This window comes from Oncorhynchus nerka, linkage group LG8 (genome assembly GCF_034236695.1).
Source record: "Oncorhynchus nerka isolate Pitt River linkage group LG8, Oner_Uvic_2.0, whole genome shotgun sequence".
NCBI classification, from domain to species: domain Eukaryota; kingdom Metazoa; phylum Chordata; class Actinopteri; order Salmoniformes; family Salmonidae; genus Oncorhynchus; species Oncorhynchus nerka.
Window position 1 is genome coordinate 36607522 of NC_088403.1, and position 19673 is coordinate 36627194.

The following is a 19673-nucleotide window of genomic DNA, read 5'->3' on the forward strand; positions in this document are numbered from 1 at the left end:
GAGGTAATATGTACATGTAGGTAGAGTTATTAAAGTGACTATGCATAGATAATAACAGTAGTAGCAGTGTAGAAGAGGGTGGTTGGGGGGCAATGCAAATAGTCTGGGTAGCCATTTGAGTCGATGTTCAGGAGTCTTATGGCTTGGGGGTAGAAGCTGTTTAGAAGCCTCTTGGACCTAAACTTTGCGCTCCGCTACCGCATGCCGTGCGTGAGCAGAGAGTCTATGACTAGGGTGGCTGGAGTCTTCCTCTGACACCACTTGGTATAGAGGTCCTGGATGGCAGGAAGCTTGGCCCCGGTGATGTACTGGGCTGTACGCACTACCCTCTGTAGTGCCTTGCGGTCGGAGGCAGAGCAGTTGCCATACCAGGCAGTGATGCAACCCGTCAGGATGTTTTAATGGTGCAGCTGTAAAACCCTTTGAGGATCTGAGGACCCATGCCAAATCTTTTCAGTCTCCTGAGGGGGAACCGGTTTAGTCGTGCCCTCTTCACGACTGTCTTGGTGTGCTTGGACCATGTTAGTTTGTTGTTGATGTGGACACCAAGGAATTTGAAGCTGTCAACCTGCTCTACTACAGCCCCGTAGATAAGAATGGGGGCGTGCTCGGTCCTCCTTTTCATGTAGTCCACAATCATCTAATTTGTCTTGATCGCATTGCGTGAGAGGTTGTTGACCTTGCACCACATGGTCAGGTCTCTAACCTCCTCCCTATATGCTGTCTCATCGTTGTCGGTGATCAGGCCTACCACTATTGTGTCATCAGCAAACTTAATGATGGTGTTGGTGTCGTGCCTGGCTGTGCAGTCATGAGTGAACACGGAGTACAGGAGGAGAGTGAGCACGCACCCCTGAGCGGCCCCAGTGTGGAGGATGTGTTGTTACCTACCCTTACCACCTGGTGGCAGCCGGTCAGGAAGTCCAGGATCCAGTTGCAGAGGGAGGTGTTTAGTCCCAGGGTCCTTAGCTTAGTGATGAGCTTTGAGGGCACTGTGGTGTTGAATGGTGAGCTGTAGTCAATGAATAACATTCTCACATAGGTGTTCCTTTTGTCCAGGTGTGAAAGGGAAGTGTGGAGTGCAATAGAGATTGCATCAACTGTGGATCTGTTGGTGTGGTATGCAAATTGAAGTGGGTCTAGGGTTTCTAGGATAATGGTGTTGATGTGAGCCATGACCGGCCTTTCAAAGCATTTCATGACTACAGACGTGAGTGCTACGGGTCAGGAGTCATTTAGGCAGGTTACCTTAGTGTTCTTGGGCACAGGGACTATGGTGACCTCCTTGAAATATGTTGGTATTACAGACTCCGACAGGGAGAGGTTGAAAATGTCCATGAAGACACTTGCCAGTTGGTCGGCGCATGCTCAGAATACACGTCCTGGTAATCTATCTGGCCTTGTGAATTTTGACCTGTTTAAAGGTCTTACTCACATCGGCTGCGGAGAGCGTGATCACACAGTCATATGGAACAGTTGACGCTCTCATGCATGTTTCAGTATTACTTGCCTCGAAGCGAGTGTAGAAGTTATTTAGATCGTCTGGTAGGCTTATGTCACTGGGCAGCTCTCGGCTGTGCTTCTCTTTTGTAGTCTGTAATCGTTTGCAACCCCTGCCACATCCAACGAGCGTCGGAGCCGGTGTAGTACGATTCGATCTTAGTCGTGTATTGACACTTTACCTGTTTGATGGTTCATCGGAGGGCATAGCGGAATTTCATATAAGATTCCGGGTTAGAGTCCCACTCCTTGAAAGCGGCAGCTCTACCCTTTAGCTCAGTGCGGAAGTTGCCTGTAATCAATCCATGGCTTCTGGTTGGGTTATGTACTCACAGTCACTGTGGGGACGATGTAATCAATGCACTTATTGATGAAGTCGGTGACTGATGTGCTGTACTCCTCAATGCCATCGGAAGAACCCCGGAATATATTCCAGTCTGTGCTAGCACAACAGTCCTGTAGTTTAGCATCTGCTCCATCTGAACACTTTTTTTATAGACTGAGTCACTGATGCTTCCTGCTTTAATTTTAGCTTGTTAGCAGGAATCAGGAGGATAGAATTATGGTCAGATTTGCCAAATGGAGGATGTGGGAGAGCTTTGTACGTGTCTCTGTGTGTGGAGTAAAGGTGGTCTAGAGTTTCTTTCCCTCTGGTTGCACATTTAACATGCTGATAGAAATTAGGTAAAACTGATTTAAATTGACCTGCATTAAAGTACCTGGCCACTAGGAGCGCCGCCTCTGGATGAGCGTTTTCCTGTTTGCTTATGGCAGTATACAGCTCATTGAGTGCGGTTTTAGTGCATCGGTCTGTGGTGGTATGTAGACAGCTATGAAAAATACAGATGAAAACTCTCTAGGTAGATAGTGTGGTCTACAACTTATCATGAGATACTCTACCTCAGGCGAGCAAAACCTTAAGACTTCCTTAGATAACGTGCACCAGCTGTTGTTTACAAATATGTATAGGCCCCTGCCCCGTGTCTTACCAGAGGCTGCTGTTGTATCCTGCCGATACAGTGTGTAACCCACCAGCTGTATGTTATTCATGTAGTCGTTCAGCCATGACTCATGAAATATAAGATATTACAGTTTTTAATGTCCCGTTGGTAGGATAAACATGCTTTCAGTTCGTCCCATTTATTTTTCAGCGATTGAACGATAGCTAACAGTACTAATGGCAAAGGCAGATTAGACACTCGTCGCCTGATCCTCACAAAAATCTTAGTTTCTTTCTCCAGTGAATGACGGGCATGAGGGCCTGTTTGGGTGTTTGTATATCCTTCCTGTACGACTCATTAAGGGACAACTATTCGTCCAATTCAAGGTTAGTAATCGCTGTTCTGATGTCCAGAAGCTCTTTTCGGTCATAAGAGAAGGTAGCAGCAACATTATGTGCAAAATAAGTTACAAACAATGTGAAAAAACAAACAAAATAGCACAGTTGGTTAAGAGCCAATAAAACAGCAGCCCTCCCCTCTGGCGCCATCACTCGCCTGATCATTATAGAATTTGCACCAACACACGCAATTATAACTTTGGTTCACCATTTTCCATCGTAACTTTAACCCTGACCCATAATCTACTTCTCATGGCGGTCACTCACCTGTCATTTACTCTGAAATATTTACATCGACACACACATGTTTATTGTCAACATATCAGTCTTTGACACGTGACCCAGTTCATTGTCAAGACCGGAAGACAAAAAAATACCAATAAACACACTTTCTCCCATATATACAGTGCTCTCCCATATATACAGTGATACAGTGCTCTCCCATATATACAGTGATACAGTGCCTTCAGAAAGTATTCACACCCTTTGACAATTTCCACATGTTGTTGTGTTACAGCCTGAATTTAAAATGGATTAAATTTAGATTTTGTGTCACTGGCCTACACACAATACCCCATAATGTCAAAGTGGAATGTTTACAAGTTAGATGTTTACAAATTAATAAAAAATGAAAAACTGAAATGTCTTGTCTAAGTAAATGTTCAAACCCTTTGTTATGCTATCCTAAATAAGTAGAGGAGTAAAAACGTGCTTAACAAGTCACATAATAAGTTGCTTGGACTCACTCTGTGTGCAGTAATAGTGTGTAGCATGATTTCTGAATGACTACCTCATCTCTGTATCCCACACATACACGTATATTTAAGGTCCCTCAGTCAAGCAGTGAATTTCAAACACAGATTACACCACAAAGTCCAGGGAGGTTTTCCGATGCCTCACAAAGAAGGGCACCTATTGGTAGATGGGTAAAAATAAAGCAGACATTCAATATCCCTTTGAGAATGGTGAAGTTATTTATTACACTTTGGATGGTGTATCAATACACCCAGTCACTACAAAGACGCAGGTGTCTTTTCTAACTCAGTTGCAGGAGAGGAAGGAAACCTCTCAGGGATTTCACCAATGGTGACTTTAAAACCGAGTTTAATGGCTGTGATAGAACAAAACTAAGGATGGATCAACAACATTGTAGTTACTTCACAATACTAACCTAATTGACAGAGTGAAAAGAAGGAAGACCGTACAGAATAAAAATATTCCCAAACATGCATCCTGTTTGCAACAAGGCACTAAAGTAATACTGCAAAAAATGTGGCAAAGGAATTAACTTAAGTCTTATGTTTGTAATCCAATACAACACATTTCTGAGTACCACTCTCCATATTTTCAAGCATAGTGGTGGCTGCATCATGTTATGGGTATGCTTGTAATCGTTAAGCACAGGCAACATCCTAGAGGGAAACCTGGTTCTGCTTTCTACCAGATTAATTCAGCTTTCAGCAGGACAATAGCGTAACACACAAGGCCAAATCTACACTGGAGTTGCTTACCAAGAAGACAGTGTCTGTTCCTGAGTGGCCAAATTAGTTTTGACTTAACGCTGCTTGAAAATCTATGGCAAGACATGAGAATAGTTGTCTAGCAATGATCAGCAACCAATTTGACAGAGCTTGATGAATTTTGAAAACCGTAATGGGCAAATGTTGCACAATCCAGGTGTGGAAAGCCTTTAGAAACTTACCAAGAAAGACTCACAGCTGTAATCACTGCTAAAGGTGATTCTACAAAGTATTTACTCAGGGCTGTGAATACTTACGTAAATTAGATATTTCTGTATTTCATTTTCAACACATTTGCAAAAGTTTCCTAAAACATGTTTTTAACTTTGTCATTATTTGGGTATTCTGTGTAGATGGGTGATTTAAAAATATATATATATTTTGAGTTCAACCTGTAACACAACACAATATGGAATTAGTTAAGGGCTATTGATGGCACTGTATGTGACCACACTCCTCACAGCTGATGCATAATAGCCAGTTATGAAATGACAGCCTACAAACCCACTTACTCTAGGTTACTGGGTTTGAACAGTCTGTTGCTATCTCAGGTTTCTGTGTATCTGGGGAACAAAAATCTCCCGGGGTTTTACTGTAGGAGCGAAATCACTCACTAATTCAAATGTATGACACAAGTCTCAAAGCACTGAAGTAAAAAGGCTGTTGGGAACATGCATTGAGGGTGGAGGTGTGTATGTGTATGCATTTCAACACCACTCCCTCATTGTCGGTCTTCCTGTTAATAGCAGGTGTGAGCTCATGCTCTCTAATGAGATGTTTTCTCACACACAGATGCACGATAATGCTAACGCTGATGCTCAATACTAGAAGTCTGCTCTTTTATGCCTTTCTCACCTCTCTCTTCCCCACAAACCTTGTGTCACAATCCTCGGCCTGTTTGTTTGACTGTAGTTATTAAAGGAAAAATCTACTCAAACTATCTTCTGGTATTGGTTTCATTAGTCCACTGTTGATACAATGTCACATGCATCTTTATCAATAAAGACTAAGGTGGGCCAATTCCTTTTGTAGATTTTCTCAACTGAAATCAAATATAAAGCTGGTTCTGGAAGTACAGTGATTATTAGATTGCATAAACATGATGAGGGCTTTCCCCCAACAATTTTGGCCTTCACATTTTGTTTCCTAAACATTGGCTAAATCAGGAGTATAGGTTGTTGCTCCTGGTCAGTCTGTGATACATGCAGGCTGCCTCTGACTGGGTTTGTTGTAGGATAGATTCTTTGTTTGAAAGTGCATGTAATGTTTTGAAAGCAAGACTAAAGAAATGCGTAATTGTGTGTGTGGGTGTGCGCGCGCCAGGCACGTAACTTGCAGGGGGGGGTCGTCATGACAGTATTGTAATACTCCAGACTGGTCTCATGACAGTGAGGACTTGTAATTTCTTCCTGAGACCAACGGAGCATCATAATTATCAGCTTCCATTCAGTCAGCGCATAAAACCACTTCGCCAGGCCAAATACATACACTCCTTTCTTGAAACATTAATATCTTTAACAGTCTTTATATCTATTATAGACATGTTTGCGCAGTGGCGAACCTATAGGCTTTCAGTGTGTGACAGGTTCTTGATTCTGAAAGGACAGCAACTGTAAAACCAGCCCACTCATGTAGGAGAGTGCACTTTTTTGTAAAACACAAAGGGCCAGTGGTGTAGTGGAGGGTATTCTCAGGTACTGTATAAACCATATACACACTTTTATTTTCAGTGGGCAATGTGTATAGTAGAGGAGGTATATGATTTATCAATTATGTAGTACAATAGAGAAATCATGCACAAAGTAGCCTACACAATCACAGAGCACGTGAAATATATTCACATGCTCGCTGCACACACAACCTAGTTTCAACAGAATATAATCTGCAGGCAGCAAGTGTGCAGCTCTCAACTGGTTTTGGCTTGAAGCAGCTCACAGAAGAATGACATCGGTAGCCGGTGGGGTAGGAAAAAAGTTAAACTTATGATATCTACTAGTAAATGCTAGTAAGGGAACAAGCAAACCAGGTATTGAAAAAGTTTTGTGTTGGTTACTTGGCTATTTGTGATGCGCAATTGTCACGCTCAAATGGGCCTGGGTGACAGGCCCACCCAATCAGATTGATGTGGTTTAAGCATTGTTGTGGACCTGAAGCATCAAATTTGTCCCTTTTTTCTATAAAAACAAAAGTGTGATTTTGAGAGTGAAAGTTGGAAAAATGTATTGAAAACATTTTTTTTTTTTTTTTAACCATCAGAGAACATGGAATTTTTCATACAGGGTGCCTTTCCTTCACTGAGCGGGCTCTTCTCGGGAAACTTTTTGGAACATTTTAGTAAATACCCACTTCTCCTGGCACCATTACACCACTGAGTAGGGCCGATGGAAAGACAACAGTCACACACAGCATTATACACGGAACCCAAACCGGCTGTGCGCGCTATCGTGCATTAATTTATTTTGCCCCTACACCAAACGCGATCACAACACGCAGGTTAAAATATCAAAACAAACTTTGAACCAATGACATTAATTTGGGGACAGGTCGAAAAGCATTAAACATGTGTGGCAATTTAGCTAGTTAGCTTGCACTTGCTAGCTAACGTTAATTTGTCCTATTTAGCTAGCTTGCTGTTGCTAGCTAATTTGTCCTGGGATATAAACATGGAGTTGTTATTTTACCTGAACTGCACAAGGTCCTCTACTCCGACAATTAATCCACACATAAAACGGCCAACCGAATCGTTTCTAGTCATCTCTCCTCCTTCCAGGCTTTTTCATCTTTGAACTTATATGGTGATCGCATCTAAACTTTCATTGTATTACCAGACAACCGGCAACAAAGTTTGTCTTTCAATCACCCACGTGGGTATAAACAATGAGGAGATGGTACGTGGGTAACTGCTTCTATACACCAATGAGGAGATTGGAGAGGCAGGACTTTCAACGCGATCTGCTTCAGAAATAGGAATTACTTATATTTTAGCCCTTGGCGTCGCAGACGCTCGTTGGCACACACGAGCAGTGTGGGTACAATAATTTAGTAACATGGATTTCTACATTTATTTTGCGACGCTCGCGCACGTGTCCGGTCTGGTCAGCATGTTATTTTAAGGTTAAGCAGTCTATAAACGCAGACATAATAAGCCAACCATTAAGCATTTCCCAATCTAAATGTACAACTATTACTTCCCATTGCAAAAAAAAAAAACATTTTACGTTTAGTACACAAAGTAACTGGTGACCTCAAGTTTAAAGTGCAACTGACAGCGTTTAAACTACTTTGCAGATATGAAACAAACAGATTTCATAATATCAGTAAAACAAATATGAGAGTGCATCTCCATTCGAGATGTTTCAGTTGCACTGTTTCAGTTTCAATGACTCAATATTTTGGACAAAAACTGACGAATGTAACAAAGGCTGGGAATGTCAATACAATTAAACTAGCAAAGACAATGGTCGCGTCAGTCATAACATAGGCTAGTGCATCTATTTATGTAGCAAGCTAAAACCAGCTAGCTACTAGGAGGTTGCCATGTCATGCAATTGAAGGAGTGGGAGAGTGATTGACTTTTTACCCTCCTATTGTTTCTCAGTTGCTATACACAGCTAGAGATGCATGTGTCATTTGGTTATCTAGCAAGAACTTGAACAACTGTTATCCAGTTAGCATGCCTCTTGTGTTCGCAAATTCACTATGGCTATCTACTCCGATTTCAGGACACTCTCGTCTGAGTGTGCCAGAGTGCAGAACAGCTGATGAATTTACAAACACACAACACAGGATGAATATGACCAGTGGTAGTAAACGGACAAAAAAAGTAATAATTAGTAAGAACGCTCTCCTTAACATGTCAACAGCCTTACCAGCTCTGCTATGGCAAGTAAAATGGACAGAGTGAGGTGTTCTCTCATTTGTGTCTGGAAGTAGCTAGCTTAGTTTGGGTGCTTGGTGGGGACAAACATGCATTGGCAGGCAAGCTACAGAAGGATGATGAGGCTACAATTCTCCATTGTTTATCCGGGCAAATTTGACAGCCAAATAGCTGAATAAATTGGAGAAGGTTCATCTAATGTTCCTTCACTATATTTTCGCTCATCTTGCTCTGGCTAGCATTAGTTGTTGATCTTGTTGTTGTTTAATGTGCATAACTGAGGGAGAGAGAGACTACCTTTTCATGTTGTTTGATAAATAGGACTGTCAAATTCCCAAATGTAAGAGGACTCCCCTGGTGTTTAAATATTTGCTGAAATCCATTCAGGTGTATTTAGTGTCTTTTGGCGAATGCGTTCTGATTATTCAAAGTCGTGCTGTTGCAACTGCCTGTAAACAAACAGTCCAGTTCAAAGTGAATGATGGCAGGCCCGTGTGGCAAATGGCTTGTTTGTATAAAGGCCTACTGTAGCTCTGATTGGTTATAGCGCACCAGTCTGTGTCAACTCCGGTCCTGGACAAGGCATATGTTTTTATTTACTGCAGTGTCTATTAATTCTCCAAATGCATGGTCGCTTTCCCACACCATATTGCTATGACATTTTAACAAATGTCATAATTCCTACACATTCTAAGAATTTATTAAAACGTGAAATGTTTTAAAAAGTGTCATTTTCTTCCTGAGGTTATAAATTAAAATATTTTAATAAGATTTCATGTTGCTAAATGCAGCAATGTTTCACCCAAAGTTAATTTCAAAGAAATGGCTAACAACAGCAAGCGCGCTTGAATAAAAACACAGTTCCACTCACCAGATAATGATCATTTGAAACTTAACTTCATGTTAAAAGTTATTCTTGAAGAGGGAGGAGCTAACAAATTAGCAACAACATCCTCTTTGATAACACCTGCTGCTGCCTCTGCAAACTAGCCACAACAAAAGCTAGCTAGCTAGACTGTGGGAAAACTACTGATCGCAATTGCGTAGTAACCTGTTGGCCTTCAATGCAGAAGTTTCCATACGTTTTTGTAAAAATGGTCCTACCCACTAACTCAGAATGTAATTGGTTTATTCCACTGTCACTCCCAAATACAATTGAATGGCAGATGCTTTTATCCAGCTTGTGATGGTCTAGCCGATAGCTGACTTAGCTAGTTAGATTTATCTCCCCAGAGACCAGAAAATAAAAATCCTGATTTGGATCTTTTTTTCACTTCAGCATTAACCCTTTCATTTCCAACAAAAGCTGAAGAGATTAAATCAGAACATCATTGGAAATAATAATATTAGAATTATATTATTAGAGTTCTTATTTTATAAATCCTTAGCCCTTCTCTGAAGGTGTAGAAGACCCGTTGTTCCCCACTGTGTTTGGGTTAGTAATAATTTGTAGAGTGGCTCTATTTTCCCTCAGCATGGATTTTTTTTCACTACTCTGAATGTCTAAAGAATCCACAAGTTGTCTTGAAATATGAACACAGAAATACTGGACATTTTGAACTCTTATTATGGTGGTGATTTGTGATTTGACAAAATTACAATCATGGTCTTGAATTGGACTGGCATTTTTCTGGTCAGACCCCTTGTCCCCCTCCCGGTCTTGACTCGGACTCTTCTTGAATCGGTCTCGCTTTAGGTGGTCTCAAACGCAACACTGGGTCATGGCCCTCCCAATATTTGAAATATATCAATTTGACACCCCCTCTTGCCTTGGTGACCTGTAGCAACACCCATAGTTTATAATCCTACCAACGTTTTTTTTTTACTCGCAAAATTGAGCACATTATAATTGTTACCAGTTGTCACTCGAGATGCTCACATTGTCACCAGGAAACCTTCATTTGAAAAATATCACATTTTATTAGTCACATGCGCCGAATACAACGAATGCAACCTTACAGTGAAATGCTTACTTACGAGCCCCTAACCGACAGTGCAGTTTCAAAAATATGGATAAGAATAAGAGATAAAAGTAACAAGTAATTAAAGAGGAGCAGTAAAAAATAACAGTATATACAGAGGGGTGCCGGTTAGAGGTCGACCGATTAATCGGCATGGCCGATTTTAATTGGGGCTGATTTCAAGTTCTCATAACAATCGGAAATCGGTAATTTTGCGCGCCGATTTCGAAAAATTTTCAAATACATTTAAAAAATTATACCTTTTTATTTAACTAGGCAAGTCAGTTAAGAACACATTCTTATTTTTAATGGCGGCCTAGGAACGGTGGGTTAACTGCCTCGTTCAGGGGCAGAACGACAGATTTTCACCTTGTCAGCTCGGGGGGTCCAATCTTGCAACCTTACAGTTAACTAGTCCAATGCAATAACGACCTGCCTCTCTCTTGTTGCACTCCACAAGGAGACTGCCTGTTACGCGAATGCAGTAAGCCACGGTAAGTTGCTAGCTAGCATTACACTTATCTTATAAAAACAATCAATCATAATCACTAGTTAACTACACATGGTTGATGATATTACTAGATATTATCTAGCATGTCCTGCGTTGAATATAATCTGACTGAGCATACAAGCATACAAGTATCTTAAGTATCTGACTGAGCGGTGGTAGGCAGAAGCAGGCGCGTAAACATTCATTCAAACAGCACTTTCGTGCATTTTGCCAGCAGCTCTTTGTTGTGCGTCAAGCATTGCGCTGTTTATGACTTCAAGCCTATCAACTCCCGAGATGAGGCTGGTGTAACCGAAGTGAAATGGCTAGCTAGTTAGCGCCCGCTAATAGCGTTTCAAACGTCACTCGCTCTGAGCCTTCTAGTAGTTGTTCCCCTTGCTCTGCATGGGTAATGCTGCTTCGAGGGTGGCTGCTGTCGTTGTGTTGCTGGTTCGAGCCCAGGTAGGAGCGAGGAGAGGGACGGAAGCTATGCTGTTACACTGGCAATACTAAAGTGCCTATTAGAACATCTAATAGTCAAAGGTTAATGAAATACAAATGGTATAGAGGGAAATAGTCCTATAATTCCTATAATAACTACAACCTAAAACTTCTTACCTGGGAATATTTAAGACTCATGTTAAAAGGAACCACCAGCTTTCATACAGTATGTTCTCATGTTCTGAGCAAGTCACTGAAACGTTAGCTTTCTTACATAGCACATATTGCACTTTTACTTTCTTCTCCAACACTTTGTTTTTGCATTATTTAAACCAAATTGAACATGTTTAATTATTTACATGAGGCTAAATTGATTTTATTGATGTATTATATTAAGTTAAAATAAGTGTTCATTCAGTATTGTTGTAATTGTTAATTAATTAATCGATATCGGCTTTTTTGGTCCTCCAATAATCGGTATAGGTATCGGCGTTGAAAAATCTTAATCGGTCGACCTCTAGTGCCGGTACAGAGTCAATGTGCGGGGGCACCAGTTAGTTGAGGTAGTATGTACATGTAGGGAGAGTTAATTAAAGTGACTGCATAGATGACAACAGAGAGTGGCAGTGGTGTGGATAGGGGGGTGGGGTTAATGTGAATAGTCTGGGTAGCTATTTGACTAGATGTTCAGGAGTCTTATGGCTTGGGGATAGAAGCCGTCCACACGTGCACAGTCGCTTCATACTATATATTATGCATTTATTTTGTCTCGCTTTCAAGACTTTGTATGCACTTTCTAAGAATCTACCCTGTTGCTTCAAGCTCCGATCAGCTGCCTGAAAGCAATTTCTTGGCATCTCTTCAAATGTATATGTCTTTATAATAGGATTTGCCAGTTGAAGAGTGCTGTGATGAGCTAGAATTCAAATTATAAACAAAGGCCAATCTGGCAACCCCCTGTGGGTGCTCCACACTCTTCATAGCATGACCTGCTCACATCAGAGTGCTACTCTTGGCCTCATTTCAAACCACACACACGCATGCACTAGCATGCACGCTCACATGCACAAGTATGCACACACATACAAATGCACGCTCACATGCACAAGTATGAACTCATACACATGCATGCCTGTAAGCTGTTTATATATATTTTTAAAATTGGTTTTCACATGTGTTATTATCAGTAATACAATAATAATGCTATAATGAATTATTACAACATAGCATTCATTTAATTTTACAGGTGGGGGAGGAGAGGGTGCACGTAAGCTGGCACACACACACACACACACACACACACCCCCTGCCCCCTCCTAGAAAACAGTCACCATGGTGATAGTCATTCCAGTAAACTTGTACTGTGTTTTATTGGCCCTTTCGCATTCCTTTCCAAAGTGCAAAATGATGTTAGTACTCCCTCTCAGTCCTCTTTTCTCTCTTCTCATACTCAAGTCATTACTGACAATGGATAATGCCTAAAACCTTTTTAATTCAAACTATTATTTTAGGGTGTTGCTCTAGGCCACCAACTGTGAACAGTCAGTATCTAAATAATGTGTATAAAAAGCTTGATAGTGTATGTGATGTAAACAGAGAGGTCTACTTTCTTGGGGACCTGAATATTGACTGGTTTTCATCAAGCTGACCGCTAAAGAGGAATCTTCTAACTGCAACCAGTGCCTGTAATATGGTTCATGTTATTAACCAACATACCAGGGTGTTAACAAACACCACAGGAACAAGATCATCCACATGTATTGATCACATTTTTAATACTTTAAAACTTTGTTCTAAAGCTGTACCCATTGGATGCAGTGATCACTGATACACCATTGGCTATATCCAGGAAAGCCAAGGTTCCAAAAGCTGGGCCTAAAGTAGTGTATAGGAGATCATACAAAATATTTTATGTGGATGATGTTAAAGATATTTGTTGGTGACTAATAAGCAGCATCCAGATGCTGCACTGAATTTCTGAAATTGCTTCTTCCAATTATTGATAATCATGCACCTGTTAAACTGTCAGAACTGTTAAGGCTCCATGGATTTATGAGGAATGGAAAAACTGTATGGTTGAAAGAGATGGGGCAAAATGGGTGGCTAATAAGTCTGGCTGCACATCTGAATGGTTGACTTATGCAAATTGAGAAATTATGTTACTAAACTCAACAACAATAAGAATAAACTATATTATGAAGCTAATATCAATGATATAAAGAAAGATGTGAAAAACTTTGGAGTGCTTTTATTTATTTTATTAATTATTTTAATCACTGGCCAAGTGGGCAAACTTAGGCAGGAAATGCCAACTATGAACAGTGAGCCATCGTATTCATACAGAAAAAAACCCGAGTCATTTCACATTTGATAAAGTTAGTGTGAGAGAGGTGTATTTTTTTGGCATTGACAACGAGGATGTAAATCTAGTAAAGATGGTAACTGACTCTATAGCCACTCCTATCTATCATATCTTTAATCTGAGCCTAGAGGTGTTTGTCCTCAGGCCTGGAAGGAAACCAAAGTCAAGAATGGTAAAGCAGCCAAGAATAGTAAAGCATCCTTTGCTGGTTTTTATAGTCGACCTATCAGCTTGCTGCCAACTCTTAGCAAACTGTTGGAAAAACTACAATGCTATTTCTTTCTTTATTGACCATAACCATACTTTTTTTCTGTTTTTACCAATGGCCTGCCACTGACATTAAACAAAGCCTATATGTCCGTGTATGCTGATGATTCAACCCTATACACCCTATACATGTCAGCAACCCCAGTTAGTGAAATCAATGCAACCCTAAACTTGGCGTTTCAGTCAGTTTTAGAATGGGCGGTCAGTAGGACTGACCCCAATTCGTCTACTGGTTGATTGTTTGGCCCGTAGGCTGTTGGTAGAACGAGATTTCTTTAGTCGAGCAGTCACAATTATTTATATTTGTTTATGGTGCACAAGACACTTCTCTGAGTCGCGCCTGTCTCAGTGGACAAATCCATTGCCGATCCATGGGGATGGCACAGTCAATCACTCTTAAGATGTAATACTGAAATTCTATATGGTTATTTTATGTAAAAAATAATTGTGCAACACTAATAAATCTAATATTATTTAAAGACAAATGCGCTTTCTCCTGCATTGGATACAATCGCTGTCTGCGGTTCTGAAACATAATCTTCAGTGCACCATAGAATTGGTGCCTTTCCATATTTTGCTATGTGCATAATAGCAAAGTTAACCAGCCTATTGGGATTGAGAACAATGTTGTGGAGGCAGCAGCCCTTGACTCAGCCTAATTGCCTAAGAATATTGAGGATAGAGGAAACTCCAATTTAATTAGGTCTATAATCAATAGCCAAACTGTTAAATGGGCCTGGCTTTATAAATCATCCATATTTACTGTATAAGACAGATCTTGCTTCTGTTGCTTGTTTGAGTGTTTGTTTAATAGCCCACTGATTCAGTGAGCACCAAGCCTCATGCATTGGCAAAATGTTGGATAAAGCAATTTAACAGATTTGGCTGTTTTTAATCTTTGCTATGCTGTAATAAAGGCTTGACAATACATTTTTTGGGGAACAGACTGGTATTACTTTTAATTTATTCAGTGTCACCCAGCATACCAGACATTCATGCTTTGAAATGCAATCAAGCATTGAAAAAAAAAACAGAGGGAGCTTTGAATAATTAGCCTAAACAATAAATAAACCCAATTCACAAATGCATGCACCTGTTTTTAGTCTGCTGTAATAAATGCTGTATCTTTTTATTTGTATTTATTAGAACAGACTCTCTGCTACACTTATTTATTTAGTGTTTACACAACAACAAATTATCAGAAAAAATTATATTGTAATCTAACAGCAACTGTTTGATACACATAATACTCATGCAACGCTTGCTCATATATCCTCCTTTTTGTTGATCTCCAGTAGGTTTCAGAACTAAGTCAAATGTCAATTCCCCTTTAATTAACTAAGTCAATTCCCTTTTCCCTCCTGAGCAACCATTAAACATTTGCCTGTTTCAATTTCTTTTTCATGTCCTCCGCATCCATTTTGCTGTTGAGATTAATATGTTCAGAGTTTGTTATAACCAATTTATTGATGTGATTATGATATGCTATAGGTCAGTCCCTATTGGTCACATGCATGCGATGCTTACATGTTTCATGTAAAGAGAGCAAGGGTTGAGGGTAGGGTTGCACATTTTGGGGAATATTCAGAGGTGGAAACTTTCCGTGGGAATTAACGGGAATATATGGGAATGAACGAAAATATATGCAAATTAATATTAATACCATTTAAATGTAGATGTTTTTTTTTGCGTTGGATATATTTACCATATCATATGGAGGCAGAAATATAAACCTTTTACCTTATCATAAGTAGACATAATTGCAAATGATTAAATCCTTCCAATAGAAATGTTTAAAAAAACAATTTAGTTACGAATTGAACTTTACTTAAATGAGTTGACTCTTCACATGGGACAATTTCACTGAACAACAAAAGAAAGTGAATATTGAATGATCCCCAATGATCCATCGCATCTCCCAAAAACATTTTCAACATACATCTGTAAAATTATAGTCTAGAAACTAAGGCTTTGGTTGTCTTCCTCTCAGGCTTCCATGTCTTCTCCCTGGACCTCCTCAATGTCCACCTCTTGAACATCAGACTCTGAGGCCTCATCTTCACTGTCACTTTCCAACCTTGTTGGGATGGCTCGTTGTCAGGCTCAAAATGCCACCAATTATTGGATGGCCACCAATTATTCAACCCTTGTATTGGTCAGCCTGTTGCATGCTTTGGTGTGTGTGTTCCCAAACAAGGACCAGTTGCGCTCTGAGGCGGCTGATGTTGGTGGGATTTGGAGGATGATGAAGGCAACGGGGAAAGCCTCAGATCCACAAAGTCCCTTCCACCAGGTGGCTGATGGGATATGCTGGCACGACTGCCATATTGCATCTCCATCCCAAAGCCCTTGCTTGGAACTGTACTTCGTCAGACGAGACACAGTAGTGATGACACCATAGGCTTTGTTGATCTCTGCACCAGACAGGATGCTCTTGCCAGCATACTTGGGGTCCAATATGTATGCTGCGGTGTGTATGGGCTTCAGGCAGAAGTCGTCACACTTTTTGATGAATTTCAGAACTACAGTTTCCTCTTCTTGGAGCAACAGTGAAGTGGGCAGGGCAGTACAGATTTCTGCGAGCAGAGTCTGAACACAGACAGGATGGCATTGTCTCCCTCAATCCGTGCAATGGCTACTGCTTTAGGTTTCAGGAGTTTCAGGCTGCTTACCACTCTCTCCCAAAATACATCATCCAGGAGGATCCTCTTGATATCGGCAGGCTGTGATATGGCCATTTCTTTGAAAGATTCCTTCCCCTCCAGGAGACTGTCAAACATGATGACAACACCACCCCAATGGGTGTTGCTGGGCAGCTTCAATGTGGTGCTCTTATTCTTCCCACTTTGCTTGGTGAGGTAGATTGCATATTTAACCATTTTCTTGTCTCTTGTAAATCCAATCAAACCAAATGTATTTATATAGCCCTTCGTACATCAGCTGATATCTCAAAGTGCTGTACAGAAACTCAGCCTAAAACCCCAAACAGCAAGCAATGCAGGTGTAGAAGCACAGTGACTAGGAAAAACTCCCTAGAAAGGCCAAAACCTAGGAAGAAAGCTTGTTGTGAGCGCTGAGGGAACTTTATGCACTTGGCCAGATGATTCTGCATCTTTGTTGCATTCTTCACATATGATTTGGCACAGTATTTGCAAACGTACACAGCTTTTCCTTCTACATTAGCTGTAGTGAAATGTCTCCACACATCAGATAGTGCCGTGTCATTTTCCTGTAAAGATTTTACAGATAAATAGTTAGTAGCAGTAGCAATAGCAGTTCGATTAAACAACTCCTTTGTAAGATACATGTTTTAAAATGAAACATGTATGGAACAGGTGAAGCAAGCTAAAAACCACATGGTAGCAAAAATGACCTAGCAGAAATTGTTATCAAGTTAGAAATGATTTAAACACACTTTGCTGTAGGCTACTATTTACCAGTAAACAAAAAAATAATGTATGTCTTATAAAATATATTCATCCCACCCGGTATTGTAATCAAAACTTACCAGAAAGCATGTAGTCCTTGGCTCAGACAGTGTAGTAGTGTGGGCTTAATAGCATCTCATTAGTGTACAAGATCTTGAGAATCAGCTGTACATGTGATGGAAGAATGCACTGTGCATGCAGAGGATTTCAATTCCATTGAATTGGGGATAGTTTAACCAAAATATGCCACAAGACCTAGAATTGCTTTACGTGTATCCCACAAAAAAAGGTTCACTGTTATAAGCTAATTGTTTTGACGAATTTAAGAAGCATTTCCAATATTCCAAGGCTTATCTTCCCATGGAAAATTGCGGAAATTTACCGGAAAGTCTCCGTCCCTTTGCAACCCTAGTTGAGGTAATAGGGAATGTTTTAAACACATAAGTGATTTCGGTAACAGAACTTTTCAGTCAGAAACTAGTAAGAAACTTAATGGCTGACATGATGTTACAGCTTCTGCACGGACAGCTCAATAAACACTTGCTGCGCTGTGGTGCCTTTTCATGGCAGTAGGGAGGAGAGCGAGACATCGCAAGCCAGTCACACAGGCACTCGCTGTCATTTATTTTTTAAACCCATTGTGATCATCAGGCTTTTTCTTGAGTCATTTGTCTCTTAGTTATTTAATCGAACAGTGTGCTTAATCAAAGCATCAGACAAGCTCAGTGCATATGTAGTAGATTTTATTCAAACACATATGGTGTCTGTCTATGGAAAAATAAATTCAAACATTTCGACCAATCAATTGGTCAACCAAGATGTTTTTTTTGTTGGGGACAGTCCTAGTAGCCAGTAATAAACTGATCCTGAACTGATCCCACATCTCTAAAACTATGAATATTGTATTTGGTACAGATCATTCCCTAAGTTCTAGACCTCAGCTGAATCTGGTAGTGAATGGTGTGGCTGTTGAGCAAGTTGAGGAGACTGAATTACTTGGTGTTACATTAGATTGTAAACATATTGTTTCAATTGTTGTAAAGATTGGGAGAGGTATGTTTGTGATAAAGAGATGCTCTTTTTTTGACACCACACTCCACAAAGCAAGTCCTGCAGGCTCTAGTTTGATCTTATCTTGATTATTGTCTAGTCATATAGTCAAGTGCTGCAAAGAAAGACTTAGTTAAGCTGCAACTGGCCTAGAAACGATTGTCACGTTTTTGCTTTTGCTTTTCTTGGCTAAGAGTTGAGGAAAGACTGACTGCATCACTTCTTGTTTTTATTAGAAACAATGTGTTGGAAATTCCAAATTGTTTGCATAGTCAACTTACACTCAGCACTGACACGCACACTTCTGATTCAGTCACAATGGATGGTTGATTGATAGGTAATTATCATATTTCTGAAAAGAATATGCTGAATGCATGCATTAGATGATACAGCACAAAGCTATTTAGGGACATGTACAGATATTGAATGTTTACTTTGATGTAATACTACCAGTCACTGATAGATTGGTAGACCTGTTTCTGAGCTAATATATTCAATTTTCTAAGCTAATGTATGCCATTGCCTATATTCATTAATTATCGCCGCCAGCATGTTATATTCAGCTACAGTAATTGATTGTTCACTTGGTTCTCATGCTGAGGTGAGTAGAGAGGTAGGAGAGAGAGAGAGAGAGAGAGAGAGAGAGAGAGAGAGAGAGAGAGAGAGAGAGAGAGAGAGAGAGAGAGAGAGAGAGAGAGAGAGAGAGAGAGAGAGAGAGAGAGAGAGAGAGAGAGAGAGAGAGAGAGAGAGAGAGAGAGAGAGAGAGAGAGAGAGAGAGAGAACCAGAACGAGAGTTGGAGGGGGAGAGGGAAAGAGAGAGCAAGACAGAGTGAGAATGAAACAGAGGGAGCGATATTGGGAGAGAGAGAGAGATGCTCTAGTGCCTTTCACCCTGTCTGTCGTCAGACATGCACCTGACCGTGACGGGGGACCTTTATTTTCCCTATTGAATGTTAATTACCTCTAATTATACAGTTCAATCAGCACTCCAATGGGCGTATGTCTGGTGTGGGAGGGGGGGGGTTGACTCATCAGTGACTCTCAGTTTATTTTAAGACAATGGCTGTCAGCAGATTGAGGAGTGTGTTGACATCTATAGCGTGCCATGCCAACTGTAGGTGTCCTATTATTTGATTGAATAGTTGTGTGTGCTATCTCATGAATGATTCAAAGTGATCAGCAAGGCAGTAAAGGCCCCAACATACAGCTGAATGAGTCAAGGGGAAAAGAGGGAAACACAACTGTGATGTCATGGTTTTCTCTACGTCTGCTCTGCACTTCAGAGGTGAGGCTGGCGGTTCTCATCCTATGATGTCACAAGGAGCCTAGTTCTCCCAGTTCAATAAAGGTTTGAAATGAAGAAGGGATAAATGGGTAAACACAGTAAGACTTGGATAAGTACACACCCTGGTCTGAGTAAACTCGGGCAACTCAATAA

At 40.6% G+C, this 19673-nt stretch overlaps 1 protein-coding gene across 2 annotated transcripts in view; it reads left to right on the top strand.

Moving 5' to 3' along the window:
- Positions 1-19673, top strand: part of LOC115133243 (copine-8-like) — a 120277-nt gene that overhangs the window by 53589 nt on the left and 47015 nt on the right. The window lies entirely within an intron of this gene.